This window comes from Sorex fumeus, unplaced genomic scaffold (genome assembly GCF_029834395.1).
Source record: "Sorex fumeus unplaced genomic scaffold, SorFum_2.1 ptg000051l, whole genome shotgun sequence".
In the NCBI taxonomy this organism is placed as follows: domain Eukaryota; kingdom Metazoa; phylum Chordata; class Mammalia; order Eulipotyphla; family Soricidae; genus Sorex; species Sorex fumeus.
In genome coordinates this window covers 43,786,955-43,805,547 of record NW_026606108.1, presented here as the reverse complement: position 1 = coordinate 43,805,547, position 18,593 = coordinate 43,786,955, and the positions used below count along the sequence as shown (strand labels likewise).

Below are 18,593 nucleotides of genomic sequence, written 5' to 3'. Positions count from 1 at the left end.
AAAAAGTGAGTATTGTGTATAGCAGACGAGTATGGAAGTGCGTATGGTGTGAATATGATAGTACAGTTCAAGTCTTAACACAAGACTTGGTTTGGTACACTGTAGGTGGTTCAGCTGTGTAAGATGAGTAAGCTCTAGAGACCTGCTATGCACGAGTGTCTATATTTAACAATATTTTGCTGTAAATTTAAAATTTGTTGAGGGTAGATCTCATGTTAAGTGTTCTTACACAAATAAATTAAATAAACATTAAAAAAATTATTTTGAATAACAAAATAAGAATTGAAGATGGAGTATTTTGTCCCAATAACTTGTCAGATACCTCCCCTTTATATGTAAATGTATCATGATGTTAGATTTATGCCTCAGCCTCCTGTGTTATAAGACATTGACAAAAACCCAAATATTTCTATGAATCAGAAACACTTCATTTAGTTTCTTAATAAAAGCTACTAGTATACTCTAAAGCACTACATCTTAAATTGTAAGCAAATTCAGATATGATTCTTATTCTCACATGAGAAAAAATACCATTGATCAAACTTTCATATGAATAAATGAATTACACACTAACAGAAGACCTGCTATAAAACAAATGGAATTTAAAGGCCATAATTCTTGGAGGTTATATCTAAAAATAAGGTTTACTATAGTCTGGGGTCAGGGAAATCTTAATTAACCTAATCTTAAACTGAGACCAGAAGAATGATAGACAGTGAGAAAAGCAATCTAGATACAGGGGCGATTGAGTGCAAAGGCTCAGGAATAAGATGGAGAATGATGTTTTTTGTCACGAGAGAGAGAGAGAGAGAGAGAGAGAGAGAGAGAGAGAGAGAGACCTACTATTTGGATCGAATATCTAAGAATATGAAACTTTGGCTAGAGGTCTCTATACAAGTCTGTCACAAAGTCTTTGTTATTGACCACCATAACTACCAATAATCATCACAATTATTGAGCACTTGCTTAAACCCTACATGGTCAAAGGCTTATGTACAACTTATCTCATTTAAATTTCACAAAAACTGATGAGGCAAAGACTACCTTTACCATTTCATGTCTGAAGCACACTAAAGTAATCTGCCCATATCAACATAGGTAAACAAAAGAGGTAAGCTTAGAATGAGCTTCTCTAACTCCCAAATCCAATCTTTAAAGACTGCCTTGCTACGTTTAGAGTACTTAAAAGAAAGGTTTAGTATGTGTGGTGAAAAAATGCCTCACAGATCTTTAGGTTTAGTATGTGGTCAAAAAAATATGCCTCGTGGATCTCCCAGCTGCAGGTAGCAAAACTGACCCAGAGTAACTTCACTTTGAAATATATCATTGCATGCTACAGGCTCAAATGATTGTGAGCCCCAAATACTCTTAAATGGAAACCAAATCCCCAACAATGGGATTGGAAGGAAGGATTTGTAGGGTGAGGAACTTAGGCTGTGAAGCAATAAAAGGTTCTGTGTTCTATATGAGAACAACTGGAGACATACTACAACAGGTAAGATGCTTGGTCTACATATGGTTGATCCAAGTTAGAACCATAAAAACAGACCCCAGAGCTTCATCCGAAGTGCCTTCTAGGCACAGAGCCAGGATTAATTCCTGAGCACAACTGCAAAAAAAAAAAAAAATAGATGATCAAAAGAGAAGAGCACCCAACAGCCCAGTCCCTTCCATATTGTGGGGGTATTAGCAGAAGATGTTTGTGGAGCAGGACCAAACTTCCTAGATATCAAATTTGCTTGATCCATTAATCCCAGAACTGATAACAAGAGGCATACTGAGATAGTTATCACTAAAAGACATGGAACTTCTCCTGCAACTAATGTTGACCAGAGAACTACCTTGCCAACTGGCAAAAGCTTTGACCATTTCTCACTCCCGCATCCATCATTTTACTTTTCCTTGAGGTCAGAGTTGTTTCATGGCCTAATTGTTCTTCCACTCATTTAGAGCTTCCTCCCCATTTTTCCCTCCTATGAATGTCCATGTAATAAAATTCTTGCATACTTTGTATGATTTTCTATATATTTCTAGGGAGTACAGATTAAAGTACTTATATAATCAAATAAAGGGTGGCAGGAAAGAAAAGCTCCCAAAGCTTATTCACACTCCAAATGATCCATTTCCCTTTCCACCATGTGAGGACACAGCAGTTGAGGGTAAAGAACTGAGTGTTAGGCAGTACTCAGGTTATAGATTCTAATTCATTTATTTTCAAATTTCTGTTTCATACTATTAATTTTCATCTTTCTAGAGCAATCTAAAGTTGCACTTGATGTCCTGTCTTATGTCTCTCCTAATCCCTCTCAAAATTTTATCCAGTACAATAATATATATGTTATTGGCTTGAAAATTAGAGAGGGGGGAAGTTATTGAGATATGAATGAGGCACAGTTGACCAATGGAGCTTGTGATTAGTACACAAGAGCTACTGGTATTATTCTAGTTCAAAATGCTACACAACAAAAAGGTGAACAGCTATTCCTTTGGTCATTGTACATCCTCTGGTCACTCATCCTCTAAATCAAACCGATTACTTATTCTACTGGTCACAATGGTGACTTGGAAGGGTGCATGCCAGACTTAATGCCAACCCATTTCCATTCTTTAAAAATTATGAGTTCAAGATTACTTTTTAGTCATTTATCTTTTGGAATTTCCCAGTGGTGCTCAGTCGCCTATGGTAGCCACTCCCAGTGATGCTGAACCAAAAATAAACATCTGAATATTCAGTTCCAGGATATGATGATCTAGTACTACTCAGACTGAGGACTTTGGGGGTGAAAAAAGCCACAGTGAGTAGTGCTTAATGGTGGCAATACAGGGCTAGGAATTAAATGTGGGAACTTTTAGCAGGCAAGGTATACAATCCATGCCATTAAGCTATTTTCTCAAGTCAAAGATTTTTTTAAATTAATATCTTGGGCTAGGGCTGGAGCAATAGCACAGTGGGTAGGGCATTTGCCTTGCTCGTGGCCAACCCGGTCGACCAGAGTTCTATTCCTCCAAGCCCGGCAAGCTACTGAGAGTATCTCACCCACACGGCAAAGCCTAGCAAGCTACCCATGAAGTATTTGATATGTCAAACATAGTAACAACAAATCTCAAAATGTTACTGGTCCCACTCAAGCAAATCAATGAACAACAGGAGGACAGTGCTACAGTGCAGTGCTAATATCTTGGGTCTGGGTATATGACTCAATGGAAGAACACCTGCCTTCAGGCATGAAGCTATTAGTTCAGTCCCTTATAAAATGACCCAACTTGTAAAATGAAATCCTGGCAGCATGACTGTTTATGATCTCTAGTGCCACAATAACGTGTGAATTCTGGTGCATTGTCACCAAATATGTGCAACCCCCATCAAGTACTGCAACCAACAATGTGGCTGCAGTCGTGGCAACAACTGGAACAAAAGAAAAAGGAGAAAATTAATTTAAAGTCAAGTCTTTGCTGTGGGCATTGCAGCTTTGGGTCATGCTCCATGGTGCTCAGGACTTATTCCTGGTTCTACGCTCAGGAGTTATTTCTGGCAGTGCTCAAGAGACTCTACGCATAGGGTCCCATTGCATGCTAGGGATCAAACTGAGGTTAGCATCATGCAAGGCAAGTACCTTAAGTCTTGCACTTTCTCTCCATCCCCTATACTGTGTTTTTGTTGCATATATGTAAGTGATAGAAATACAACTTACAATGGCATCAGCAAAAAATGATAATAAGCTTATTACACAGTAGTGATACAAAAGTAGGTGATTTTGGTTTTGTTTCTTTGTTTGGGGGTCACACTTGGTGGTGCTTAGAGCTTATTCCTGAGTGTGGCTCTGTGCTCAGGGATCATTCTGGTGAACTCGGGGGACCTTAGGGGTACTGGAGATCAAATCTGGGTTGGCTCCATGGAAAGCAAATACCTTATCCACTGTACTATTGCTCCAACCCCAACTGTAGGTGATTTTAAATTTAGCTGAATTCAGCGTCTTAATTTGCCTTGAAGATCACTTTCCTCAAACCTTTCCCTCCTTATTTTTAATGGCAGGGTTTCATTTGACAGTGGTAAATTGGGGGTCAGATTACGAATACTGTTACCAAATGTATCTTTCTCAATTGCTCTAAAAAGTTCCAGGGTTGGTCCAATAGCAACATATGCTGTCTTTAAGCCAATTAAAATTTCTAGGATGATGGATTAAGATTAGTGGTAAGCACTGGGTTACCTGTCCAATGGAAGGTGTTTAGTGTTGTTCCCATAGAGAGAAGTAGAAATGGTTAACGTACATCATAGACATTGTAGATACTTTGACAAACCAAGAGATAGATGCAAAAGGAGCAGATCAACTAGACTTACATTCTATTCTGGTTCAGTATCACCTGCTTGATGAACATATAAGTAAGGAGCAGAATTCTTAGTTTTCGTTGTTGCTTGTTTTGGGGGCATACTTGGCAATACTCTGGGGACAATATAGGATGGCAGGGATCAAACTCAGGTTGGCAGCGTAAAATACTATTTCTCTAGCCCTCAGAAGCAGAAACTTTTAAGGTGAAGAAACAGTCTAACATGTTAAACTTGGGCTAATAAAATAAAGCTATACGAGTATTATCTCCTGAGTCATTGCAAATGATACAATTGCACAATATTCATATTGTTCTTACTTTTTGTCCTTTATCAGAAGAGACTTTGTTTTGATTTACCTGTATTTTTAAAAAATAAAATGAAGCAGTATTTTTGCCTCAGTCATTTGGTATAATGTGCAGCTAATTGTGTAGCAAGGACTGAGTTAAGAATGAAAGAAAGGGATGGTTTCTCAATAGAAGTATTATTCTCTTTTCTTCTAAGAAGACATGCTTGAAACTGAATTTTAAACACTTCAGCACTGGTGAAACAAATTAATAATGGCTGAGACACAGAGGTGTTGCATTTTATTCATGAACTTGAAATTATTAATGTAACACTGAGCCATTATTACCACATATTGCCATCGGAGTAATTAACACATCTTATCTAATAGGATAAGGCCGTCAAATCAAACTAAGAAGTAATTAAGTTACATAACTACACAGATGAGGTAGAAAGATGCATGTCAGGTGAATTTTAAAAATTGCAGCTCGCTTAGATGGTTTATAATGCCCAAGCAAGATGATTTGTTATTTACTGCCTAGTTTATCACTGATAAACTAAATTGCATTGTCACTTCATTGCATTGTGCCCAAGTTTCTTTATATAGAGAGGGTCAATGTGGTTACCAAACTCTAGTGCTGATAAGGCTAACCTAGCAAATGTCTCAAAAGTCTGTATTCTCATAGAGGCACTAATTCAGATGGTCTAGAGTGGAGATCAAGAAGAATTTTTTAACACCCACAGGTGATTTTAAAGTTGGTATCCATGACCTATATTTTAAAGAATTCTAGAAAAGTGAATTTCACAAGGCCCTTCCATTTGTAAGCTCCATGATGAAATTGGTGCTTTCTCGGATATGATAGGAAGCCTGTGTTAGGACTTAGCATTTGTTTCCTAGATGAAATGCCCACAAACCCTTATCTACTTGTGGTCTTAACCTTCCTTTTTCTGAACTACCGTGGCAAAAATGGAAAGCAAGTGAAGAGAAAAAGAACCATTTTCTGCTTTTAGGAAATGTCACTTAGCTCTGAAATGATTCCAAACCATACACTTAGATTCCATCACAGGTAGCCAATGGAGCACAAGGAAGAAATTATAAATGTGAAGAACCATTTATACTTTTAATGAAACTAAGATAACTCTATAATGTCTTTCAAATGTCTTTTCTGCCCCCTGCTTTCACAAAGTGGAGACTGCTCACAGACAAGCACATATTCATACACTTTCAAGGATTACAATCGCAGTTAATTAGAAACTTCTGCCACCCTGGGATTTCTCCAAAATCTGAATAGTATTTGAAAAGTAACTAGGATTTATCACTCAAACTGTGATAATTGATCCATGTTTAGCATTCCTAGTAACCTGGCTAATGGGTCATCGGACCTGAAACGGAACAGACACCCATAAACAAACACAAAGCAAAGAGTAGAGGACAGGGGGAGATCTTAGTCACAAAAATGTGGAATTGTGTAGTAACATAAATTAAATAGGCAACTAACAACATGCACCATTTATTAATTTAATAGAAATCCAAATAAAGAAACCAATCAAAAATTGTATACTGGTTTAAAAATTTCTCAAGTTAGCTTTAGAGTCTTTTTCATGTACACCCATGACATTTATTTATAGTTTACTGACAGAATAGGCTAAAAGTAAGCTTGTTCAGGGACTTCAAAATGAATGCTACTAACCAGGAAAGTGTTGACATAATTCATCAAGTGCATGACCTTGGTGTCATGCTAGTCACAGCAGAGCAAAATGAGCTAACCTTTTGCATGTCACAGTATGTTGATCTCATAGTGACCCAGATAGGAAGGAAAATAAAATTTTTTTGACCCTGCTCTGGTCAAGGGGAGGGTGGGGGGTTGTCTCAAACCTATGAGTTATACTACTGAGTCATATACTCAGACCTAAAAATCTCATTTTAATTTCTAATATGAATTATCTAGGGATAAAGGCACAAAAGTTTACTCGTGGTCAGTGACAGAGAGTAGATCTACCACCATCACTAGGTCTAGCTGTATGACCTCTTAATTGCTGTCTATGGCACAGTATCTTCTATAAAATGAATATAAAACTATACTTATGAGTCAGAACACAATAGGTTGCACACATTTCTAGAGCAATGACTTAGCAAAATTCAAGTATATAAATTTTAGTTACTATTATTATTTTATTGTTCATGCATACATTCCAGTGAATATCGATGGAACACCACTTCTACTAGGAACTACATCACACTGTATTTGCTCTTCAATTATATGATCTTAATTATTTTAATCATTTACTCAAATAATATATTATTCTAAAATATTTCCCTTTAACTTGTTTAAATGTCCATTTTGGCCTTTCTCTAAACATAAAATCTGTGACATGATGGGTTTGACGTGTGAATTTTATTTTTTCTAATAGTCATTAATACATAGAACAAGAACTTGTAGATGTTAACCCACAAAACACCTAATATCTTTCTTTGGAGAATATAAAGATAGTCAAGATAGTCTTTCTGTTCTCAAAGAGCTTTTTTTAATTCCCTGTGCAACTTTGTAGTCACACAGGCAGAATGAAGGTCGTATAAAGAAATCTCCAGGTGTTCCTCAACGAACAGCCCAGAGACTTTATTTATTTATTTAATTTATTTATTTACATAGGAGTACTGCTATTTATTCAGCCACTGATTCGCTGATTGAATTGGGCATGAACTCCACCTTACTTTTTTTTTATTTTTTTTATAATTTTATTTATTGAATCACCATGAGAGCAGTTACAAAGCTTTTGGGTCTAAATCTCGGTCATACCATAAAACACCCGTACCTTTAACAGTGCCCATTCGCCACCCCCAACAACCCCAGTATACCCCCATCCCACATCCTCCCCCTACCTGTGGGGCAGATGATTTCCACATTATTCTCTACTTTGATGACATTCAATATTTTGACACCAGACCCACCATTATTATTTGAGATTTTACCCCAAAACTCAGATCTGCTGAAAAGGCAACAGTAAACAATTTGTTTTCTATTGCTGGTTATGAATAACATATGATGCCGCTTGCCTGCAGTAGTGGCCGCACAATTTTGAAATTCCGAAATTTTAACAGTTAAATCTGGAGAGATTTCTACCAAAACCTGCTGGGTTCTGAGATTTGTTCCTGAGTCTCTGGAATCATGGCCATTAAGCAGCTTGATCAGGAGCCATAGAGGCCGTTCATGGGCGGCAACATGGCATCTCGTTGGGGTGGGGAGGAAAAGGCCAGATACACCCCTATCCCTTGAGGCCCCATGTGTCTTCTCACTGCAGGCCCAGACTGTCCAGTGGCCTCTGGAGGATTGCTACCAACAAGCTGCCAGGGGGAACGGGCCAAGGCATGAAACCTATTCCCACCTGGGTTGGCCCAGTACCAGAAACCTACTGCAGTGACCGGACACATTTCTGCCAAAAGCTGCTGGGTTTCGAGATTTGTTTCTGAGTCTCTAGGATCATGGCCATTAAGCAGCTTGATCAGGAGTCAGAAAGGCTGTTCATGAACTGCGACTCCGGGTCTCGTTTGGGTGGGGAGGAAAGGGCCGGCTCCACCCCCCATCTCGTGAGGCCCTGCGTGTCTCGTCACTGCAGGCTCAAAACTGACTGTTCAGTGGCCTTTGGAGGATGGTGGCCACCGGGCTGCCTACTGCAGGGACCAGACGCATTTCTGCCCAAAGCCGCTGGGTTTCAAGATTTGTTTCTGAGTCTCTGGGATCATGGCCATTAAGCAGTTCGATCAGGAACCAGAGAGGCCATGCCTCCAATTATATAGCTGAGACCGAGGTGGTTTGTGGGTGTGCCTCGCACATACCTAACTTTTGGCTGTTTACTTTCTTGGTAAACTTTGTTCCAAGTTTTTGGGGTCTGGGAAAAGGCACAACTGCAATTTTGGGGTATCTGGATGTCTGAAGGTGCCATCAGGCTGCTGATGCACTTGCCTCACAGGTACAGATTGACCTGCTGGCGGGACCATACCCCCTACAGCCCAGAACTTTAGTGAGAAACCATCATGCAAGCCTCCAGGGTCACTCCACGTGCTTGGTGTAATCCTGCCTGTTCATCACAATGGTTTTCCAGTCATACTGCAACCAGAAGTGTGTAGCACCAGCCAAAGAGGTGTGAACCCTGTGAACAATGCAACTGAAAAGAGCAAGCACCACTACCAGAAGTACAATCCCTGACAAGAATGTGTGTGAGCAACACCACAAGCCCAGTGAAACACTACAACCACAGCTTGTGTGCCCTTCGTAGTGTTGAACTCTAATGAACATATATAAATGTAAAAACTGAGGGAATACAAGCCCCAGTGAGCATCACTGTCAAGTGTGTGAATAGCTTTCAACTCGACGAACAAATAAGCACCTCGACAAGCACCACAACTAAGAAAATGTGTGAACACCACATCCAGATATCATCACAACAATAAAAAAAAAAAAAAACGAGAGAGTTAAAAAGAGAATCCCTTAAGATCCAGCTCCCAGGCATCCCCAATGAGATTCATGGCTTGATGAAAAGGTGATCAGCAGCAAATAGCTCTGAATGTGGACAGAACTCAAAGTTCGTGGGAGAGCTCAAAATTGCACACGGCCGACCTGGGTTCGATTCCTCCTTCCTTCTCGGAGAGCCCGGCAAGCTACTGAGACTATCCCGCCCACACGGCAGAGCCTGGCAAGCTCCCTGTGGCATATCCGATATGCCAAAAACAGTAACAAGAAGTCTCACGATGGAGATGTTACTAGTGCCTGCTCGAGCAAATTGCTGAACCATAGGACGACAGTACTACAGTACTAAGGAATCTGAATATGGCCCAGCAATGCAATGAACTTACTCAGGTAGAGTCTACTAGAATATTGACCCCAGGAACTACATTAAGCATGTAAACCAGCATTTGCTGAGGATGCATTGTTCCTAATTAAATCAGTTTTTAAACTTTTTTGGAGGACTTACTCAGCATTTTTAGGTTCTTCTCCTGGCTTTGAAATCAGGGATAACTCCTGCTGGAGTTTGGGGGAATAGATGAGGAACTGGAGATTGAACAGACATCAGGCACATTCAAGTAAGGCACCTTCCCACTATAAAAATCACTCTGGCTCACATTCCTAATAAAACACACCTATATATTTCTTCAGTACCACCTCTCAGCCAACCAGACAACCCTTTATTATATCATATGTGAACAAAGTAGCATCTACATGAGCCAAGTTAGATCTAAGTCTGTGGTAATAGCACAAGCTTTAGTAGGCAACTCAGGATTTTGCCTTTTATCTCTCGAGTAGAAAAATATTTCACAGTGAGAAGTCGGCCGTTCTTCAAACTCTCCTCCCCAGGGCTGAAAGGAAGCACTGCACTTAAGAGACCTCATCACAAACAGAGAACATTCATGTTGTTCAAGCTCTGCCTCATAGGAGGCCAAGTAGAAAGATCACTTCCTCACAATTATTTGTTCATTCATTCAGCAAATATTTGCTGAGCATTGTGATTTGTCAAGATATATTATTCCCAAGGATTCTAGAGAAAGACAGATGAAGAAAAAACTCTCTTCCCCACAGATTCCATACTGTAGAGGGAACAACACAAACACAACATTTAATTGCAAACTGGGTAATGCACATTAAAATAGAAAAATTGCATATAATGGGAACAAGAGAGAAGAAGCCCAGGAAAGGAGTAAAGCAGAGGCTTAGCAAGGATCTGAAAGGTGGGATGGGGAAGGAAAAAGTGAGGTGAACATTTCAAGAAAAAACAAGGGGAGAGGAATTGGCATCAGAAATAGCAAAGCAAGTTCAGCATGGCAGGTTCTTTGGCTAAATGGACAACAAGGGCTAGGCCATGCGGGCAATTCAGAGCTGTGCCTTTTCTATAAATCCATGCTAAAATGTTTTCTCCAAAACTGGGGTGATAGAGGGGGTGGTATTAGTCCTTAGTGCTGGGCTAATGTTGTTTACATCTTTAACTAAGTATCATTTTAATTGTGTTGGCCCCATCTCTGGGAGTACCTATAGAATTTTCCCTTCTGAGGAATTGACTAGTCTTTACTGCTGTTAGGACTGAATAAAATAAAAGAAGTGTGTGAACTTATATATAAAAGATGCAAAACAATGAACATCTGAGTGAGCTGGTTTTGATAGGCACCCAGCAAGATGTACATCGGGCATGGAAAAGCAACATTGCCCCCCATGAGTGATATCTACATGTTCGCCTTGAAGTTTGCTGAATCACATCTTGTCAAAGAAATTCTCTATTTTACTTGACTTTGACTATAAGCTATTGGCTTTACCCCCACTCTAAAGTGCCCAGGGCACTGCTAGTGCTTAGTATGCTCTTACTAAACAATGTTGATTACACTATTTGCTTACCAAAAAACAGTGGTCTTTAATCATGAGCTGGTTAAAGTCAGTTTTCTGTGTGTTGTGATGTCTTGATTCCTTTTAAATTTTCACCAATAGAAAAACTGTAAGAACAAAATCTGAAAGTTCTTTCAGTCACAACTGACATCTTTGGGAAAATTCCACACATACAAAAGATTATCTTTAAAAAAATAGCTAAAATGCTGAATAAAGAATTAAGCTACCACTGTGAAGTCACAAAAGTTCTGAAGTCAGAAAAAGTGAAAAGTATGGGTGTGGTTAATTAAGAACAAAAGACAATATCTGGGAAATGCCAAAGAAAACATTTTGATTTTATAAGTGCTAAAGACACCACAGAAATAAACTACATTTTAAGTTAGCTATTACAGTGTAGAAGAAGAGATCATCTTTATGATTAATTTCTTTAACAGCCACCCAACTGTCAGTTCTGATTGGTTACTGTAAAAATTGGGACACACTTGGGACTGGAGTGATAGCACAGTGGTAGGGCGTTTACCTTGCATGCAGTCGACCTGGGTTTGATTCCCAGCATTCCATATGGTCCCCCGAGCACAGACAGGTGTAATTCCTGAGAGCATGAGCCAGGAGTAACCCCCGTGCATTGCTGGGTGTGATCCAAAAAGAAAAAAAAATTAGAACACAGATTTTTCTATTTTAAAATAAAAATTAGAATTCAGCCTCACTACAGAGTACCTGTGCTGAGTTGTTTCAATTACTTTAACCTCTCATCTCCAACTCCTCTGAGTGCTAACCAGAAAAATAAAAATGCCTACCTTGAGTTGGCAAGATAGTACAGAAGGTAAAGGACTTGCCTGGCACACAGGAGACCTGGGTTCGATCCCCTACCCCAAATATGGCCCCCTGAGTGTGCAGAGCCATGTGTATGCCCTAAACACTGCATACTCCCTTCTCCCCCGACCCACAATGCCTACCTCAGTAATGCTATGAAGAATATACCTACTGATCAGTCTGAAAGTGAACTGGTCACATAACACTGATTACATGATTTTTTAACATTTTAAACAGCACATAATATTTTGTTATTACCAGCATACTTTTGATAAGGTTGTAAGAACTTTCATTTCTACTTTTTATTGTCTTCATTGCTTAACATTTTACAATCAGCAGTTTATCAATCATATTTGATCAGTAAAATATATGTGTTTACGTTTTTGGAAATGGGGGAAGGAGGAAGATCTCTAACATATGAATAACAATGTTCCAATTACATCAGGCAATTAGGGCCTAAAAGACAATACAAGAGTTAAAAATTTGCCATGTAGATTATACTTTCAGGGATCTTTTCTACAGAATATTACTAGAGAAGTTTCTCTGATCATGTCTAGCACCTGAAACCATGAGTCAAAGTCTTTCCTAAGTGTGAAGCTGATTCTAGGTGCTGCTTTTGCAACTGCCTTTTACCACTGATGATCGTTCTTCTCTTCCTTTGGAAGGAAAAGAGGGGGAGGGTGTAGTCTGAGTGGTTCCGGTGAAGAAGAACAAAGAAAGAACTTGCCTATAGTGGGATGACCCCAATTCAGTCCACAGCATCCCATATGGTTCTCTGAGCATTGCCAGGAATGAATCCTGAATGTAGAGCCATGAGTAATATGCCACCTCCTCCCCCCAAAAAAGCCAACTGTTTTACAAGGAGGGAAAAGAGACTTTCTGGGTTTTTTTTTTTACCTAATTGGATTTGCTCCTGGAGTGTGGTTCTCAGTGGAGTTTCTGGAGAAAAGTTTCAGGAGTGGTATTTAGATGAATCTTCATGTCTCAAAGTCAACAGTAGACTATTAAGAATCAGAGCTTGGCCTTCTGCCCACCGTGATGTTTCATGACTTGGAAGTGCTTATGTCTTTGAACTATGTCTGAAAATTAGGAACAGCAAGACAACCCAAAACAACAGAACAACTGGTCTAATGGCAAGAAATATGGACATTCCCATTAGCCACAAATAAACACGTTAGCACATTCATGCTGGAAATCCCTGCAATTCCTCACACTCTTTCTAATGATGCCTTGGTAGGACCGAGGTTTGGGTAGACATAAACATGGGCAAAAGGTATGGTTTGGCACTTTTACTTACCTCCCTCATATTATCAGAACCAAGTTGCCAAGGTTAAATGTCCTATTGTGTGTATTGTGTGTATTTATGCACATGTGTTCAGCAAATAAATTCCACAGAAATGTTTTGTGCATTCATAGGCTGGGAATGCAGCTCAGTGGCAAAGTACATACCTTGCACGTGTGTGAGACCTGAGTTTGATCTCTGAGACCACACACACACACACACACACACACACACACACACACACACATGAATAATAATCTATGTATTAAATATAAACTCTATTTTTAAAAGAAGTCTTTTCATTAAAAAAACCTAAATGTAAAAAATACACTTGTTTCTGACATGAATTTGACATCCTTCCCTTATTACACAAACACACAGACACACACACACACAGAGTATCTGAACTTGGTTCTAGATGGATGCTGAACAGAAATCTAGGACAGACTTCTGAGTTCATGATCATGTTTTTAACAAGAGGTTTGTTACTTGGCAAACCTCTACTCAGAGAGAAATACAAACTTTTCTCATTTTTTTGTCAAGCACTGAGACTCCAGGAAGAGCAGCCTAAAAATCCTATGCAAAAATTTCTTTTGTCCCAGTTTTTATTTTCCCAAGACAGTTATGCTTTATCTCAATTTGCTGTGGTTGAACACTTCCTAATGTTAAAAAAATTATGTCTTTTACTCACACAAACACACAAATAGAATAAATCACTTCCATTAGCATCCAAACATGCTAGGATTCAATTGTATTCATTAATCACCTCCATTGATTAGTAACCCTACGAAGTTTTGAATTTCTTTTATTTCCAGTGAAATGAAAGTCCAGGGAAGTCAGTCAGACAAATCTGGTCTTTGTGTGACTTTTGTAAATGGGTGTTAAAGGACACAATGCCTGATAGTAGATTTCTAAGTTAGCTCCACCAGTTAGCTCTCCGTGGTATTATACAGATCAAGTGATAATTTTGAACCTCAATTTTTGATATATGAAATGCAACCCTCAATTGGTTACTGTTATGAAAATAATATGAAACTTTTCCAAAGGCTATTAGGTTACTGTTATTATTGACATTTCTACTGTTACTGCTACACTCCAAACACCTCCTCTGACTATCACTGCCACCAGTACTGAAACACAAAACTATTTCTGAAGGATCCAAATACTCCACAATGGCTACCCACACAGATTATATTAGAATATAGCCTTCCCCTCACCACTAAGAGGATGTACTCATAAAGAAAGCAGTCACCACCGCTAGTTTCCTAATAAGAAAGTGTGTAAACACAAAAAGGGGCAGTGGCACTCTATCTCTCCCACTGCCTGGGTTTGGTAGTCTCGGGCCGCTTCCCCCACCATGGGGAGGTCAATGGCGATGGGCAGGCGAAGGAAGGAAACGAGGGCCAGGCTGGTTGGTCTCAACTGCCGTTTATTCCAATCTCATCTCCATTCACTTCTGATTCTCCCTCTGCTTCTTACCCCAGTCATGCTACTTCATTCTCCTCGATTCCCCTTCATTCTCCTTCTGCCTCCCTCATCCTCCTTCTCCTTCTGACTCTGGATGCCCCAGCCCCCTATTACTGCCTAGTTAAATCCCAAAGCATGACGGGCTGGTGCTTCCACATAAGGTGTGGTCACAATCAACAGAGGTAAAGTCTTTCCTTCAGGGGACGATTCCTCTAGGACAGATTCTCATCCAGCAAGACCGCTCTCCCAAGACTGAAATTCCAATTATGGGTGGTTTCTCCTTTCCTTAGTCCAGCAAACATATGTTCATAATATTAGACATTTTGTATGGACACAGTAAGAGATAAATTAAGCTTATAGAATTGCTCTCCTGGGGTCATTTTTAATACTGAATCAAGCATCTTTATTAAATATTAGAGATTAGGACAAGATCTTAGAACAAGGATTAATTTTTGAGACTCTTTTTATTTAGAGAGACCTGATTGGCATTTTTATTTATTTATTTATTTTTTATTAGTGAAACACCATGAGGTACAGTTGTAGACTTACAAGTTGTTGTGCTTGGGTTTCAGTTATACAATGATCGAGTACCTATCCCACCACCAGTGCCCATTCTCCACCCTCCTGGGGTCATCTTGATTTCTGACTACAGTGCTCAGGCCAGATTAGTCTTTCCTAATCCTAGCAGGGTTCAAATCTCATCGTTACTTTTGGATCATCACAGCATTTGTCAGTGACTATGCTCTCAATTTACAGTTGTGTATTGTGGCACTAGGTCTGGCCCATTTCGATGCCAGGGTAACTCACAGCTTGCCCTGGGTCCATTCAGTCCCTTGTCGGGACCCTGCTTTAGAGGTGCTAGGAACTAAGGGCAAATGAGGCTTAAGTGAAGGAAGCAGATGCCCAAGAGTGAATAATATTCGAAGCCAATTAAATCCCAAGTTAAAAAGCATAATATTAACTGTCTTCCTGTGTCTATACAAAAAGGGCATTGCTTTAAAGAAAACTATTCAAAAGACATAAGAAGAGGAGAAAGGCAATATTAACTTACAATACAAGTGCAGTGTCCTAAAAGGATCTGACCTTACAAATTAACGGAGTCTGATTAGGGGAAAAAGTTGACTAACTGGTTGGGGAGGAGAGTATAAAGAAGAGGTTACAGATAAACAAAGGAATGGGAGTGACTCGGGAGCACTGTGATGAGTGCAACCTGATAAACCTAAGCTCCTTGTGGCAAGGGAGAAAGGACAAATCAATGTTAGCCTACAGGAAAGAGCAGTATTTAATATTAACTCTATCTTGGGTGTCACTAAATTCAAGTAAAAGCCTTCATGAATTGGAAATATTTGCTCGTATTTGTAGACATTAAGAGAGTTTAGCTGTACTTTCTAAATTCTGATTTTAAGTTCTATTCTAATAACAAAACCTCAGGTAGGTTTAGAATTTCCATTTTGAATTAGAGGTGACAATAAATAGCAAACTCATACAACAAAGGCCCCAACATTATCACAATCAACTGCTCAGCTATAGCTTCAGATACTGAAAATAGATTTTGTTTGGCAAAAGACTTCTGGTGTCAAAAGTCATTTTTTTAAAAATGGCTATGGCCAGCCAGAGATGGATGATATGCGAATCTGAGCTATTAATTCAAAGATGCCTTTTTATTTTAGTGTGTTTTATATTTCTGTTATATTTTCTACTAATCTCTCATCTCATTATGACCATATAAAACAAAACACTAAAATATTGCCACTCACTAGCACCACTACTTTGAAATACTTTGTCTCCTTTACTCAGTATCTAAAAATGTATTGAATATAAGTTATAATGCCAGATTTCTGATAACATTTTTGCTTCACTCCACCTTAATTTGCCCAATCCCGTATCATTACCATTCTTACTTTCTCTACCTGTACTTTTCAACTTAAGGCAATTAGAGGAAGCATCCTTAAAAGTCTTTAGAGGCTGCTTAGAGAGACAGATGTGACAGCTCTTCTTAAGATCAAAACATGTTTCTTTGGCTTTGTCATTCCACTCATAAAGTGATGTAACTGTTTTCACAGTGAGTTTCAACAGCATTCAAAGTACCATTGGAAGTGCTAAGGAATAGGAAAAGATGGGAATCGCTGTTGATATTGCTCTTGTTGTCTTTGTCTTCTTGTTGTTGATGTTAATTAGAATCTCCTTTTGCACAAAACACCCTCTCATTTGAGTAACAAAGTCACAACAGAGAAATCTTACTTCTTTTCTTCTATGCACTCATCATAATGAATTCTTGACTGCAACTAGTACTTAACTTTGAGAGCATATCAATGCAGTGAACAAACAGAATAAAAAATGTCCTTGGCTTCTTTTCATAGGTAGATGAGGTTCCAGATTTTTTAGTTGCAAAGGATTAGGGACAATAATCTGGAAGAGCACCTAGGCGACTTATCTTGAGTCTGCATTGTGAATCACTTTTATTTTTACTTTGCTTATAGATGTATCAGGATGATGATGGATGGATCTAACATCTAACACACCACTGTGTAGCTTGCAAAATAACCAGCAGAAAGAAGTCCAGTTCCTCCCCTTCGGGAGGGTTAACAACATCAAATTCACTCCCACATCTCTTTGCTTTGGGTTGATTTGGTATGGTCTATATTCTAAGAGAGTGGAAATGTTGGTATTTTTGTCAACAAACTGCAAAGTCTCAGGCTATTGGCTTTAATACTAAGTGTTTAATAACTTTAAAGCAGTCAGAGACAAAGTATAGGGATTGGCATGATGCCTCACATGTGATCATCTCAGTTAAGTTCCCTACACACGGTCTGCGGAACATCACTGGGGACATGTGAGCCCCAGGGACCCGGAGGCCCCTGAGCTTCATAAAGCTTTGCCCCGAAGATCTCCAATGACTATAAGAGTGACACAGATAATTCCCTCGATTTGCAGGACCTGAGCAGTACCACATCCTCAGGCCTTCACACTGAACCAGTTGTCAAAAAATATTAGGGGTCTCAAAGTCTCTTGAGCATTACTTGAAAGGCTCCAAAATAAAAGTTAATATGAGCAGAGTCAAGGACTGGAGCACACGATTTACATGTGAAGGCCCCCAGTTGCATTCCAAGCACTGCACAGTACCCTGAGCATTCTAGGAGTGACCTCCAGGCACTAAGATGCAAGTCACCCACTAGCACCACTGGAAAAAGGCCCACCAACAAAGTCTATATAAGTGAGGTGTGCCCATGGAAACAGGCAAATACTAATTAATAGGAAAAATAAAGCAGAAGTAAATCAGTTTCAACAATTTGAAAGCTTTCTCTTCCAGATTTTTCTGAGCTTTTTTTAGATCAGTGATTCTTTTCTAAGATCATTATTTTTTTCTGTTGTAAAAATATGTGATTAAGGGAATAAAAGAGACTGTACAAGTGTTAAGGTGCTTGTCTCACCTGTGTTCAATCCCTGGATGCACATATGGTCCTCTGAGCTCTGCTAAGAGTGACCTCTAGTGCAATGTCAGAAGTGAGCCCTGACTACAGACATACAGAGCTCATTGGAAATTATCTTAAGGTGATAATTATAAATAATATTGATGGGAATATATACCATATCAAAGCTTCAGGTGTAGCTCAACTTTTTCAGCATATACCCTAAAAGTAGAGTATTTGGATCCAAAGGCAGGGAAATTTTCAAGATAGTAATCATCCTTTTGCTGAGTAATTGCTACGTGCCAGGTATTTACTAAGCAATGATTCACTTAATAATTATAATAAACAATGAGTTAGACCTACAATTGTCTCCATTGTACAAATTGATAGACTGAGTCTCAGAGAGATTGGCATTTCACAAGTCTTGAACAAATATTAGACAACCAAACTGACCTGGCCTGCTCAGATCTAAGTTAATGATCAGGGGGACAAAATTATAATGACTAGAGGTCAGATAAGTCAACCTTAAATAGATTCTGGGAAATGATTCACAACGTGCTCTTGGGGGTGTATGAACAGACCAGGACATGATATTGCAATCTTGAAGAAAGAGTGAAACTTGACCCACTCCACACAGCTACCAA

General features: G+C 39.1%; 1 protein-coding gene and 1 non-coding gene across 2 annotated transcripts in view; one reads left to right on the top strand and one right to left on the bottom strand.

Moving 5' to 3' along the window:
* KCTD16 (potassium channel tetramerization domain containing 16) overlaps nucleotides 1-18,593 on the bottom strand; it is a 304,339-nt gene that overhangs the window by 158,531 nt on the left and 127,215 nt on the right. The window lies entirely within an intron of this gene.
* Nucleotides 12,282-12,486, top strand: LOC130033222 (small nucleolar RNA U3). Its single transcript, XR_008793930.1, has one exon. It is a non-coding gene; the product is annotated as a small nucleolar RNA U3 (small nucleolar RNA).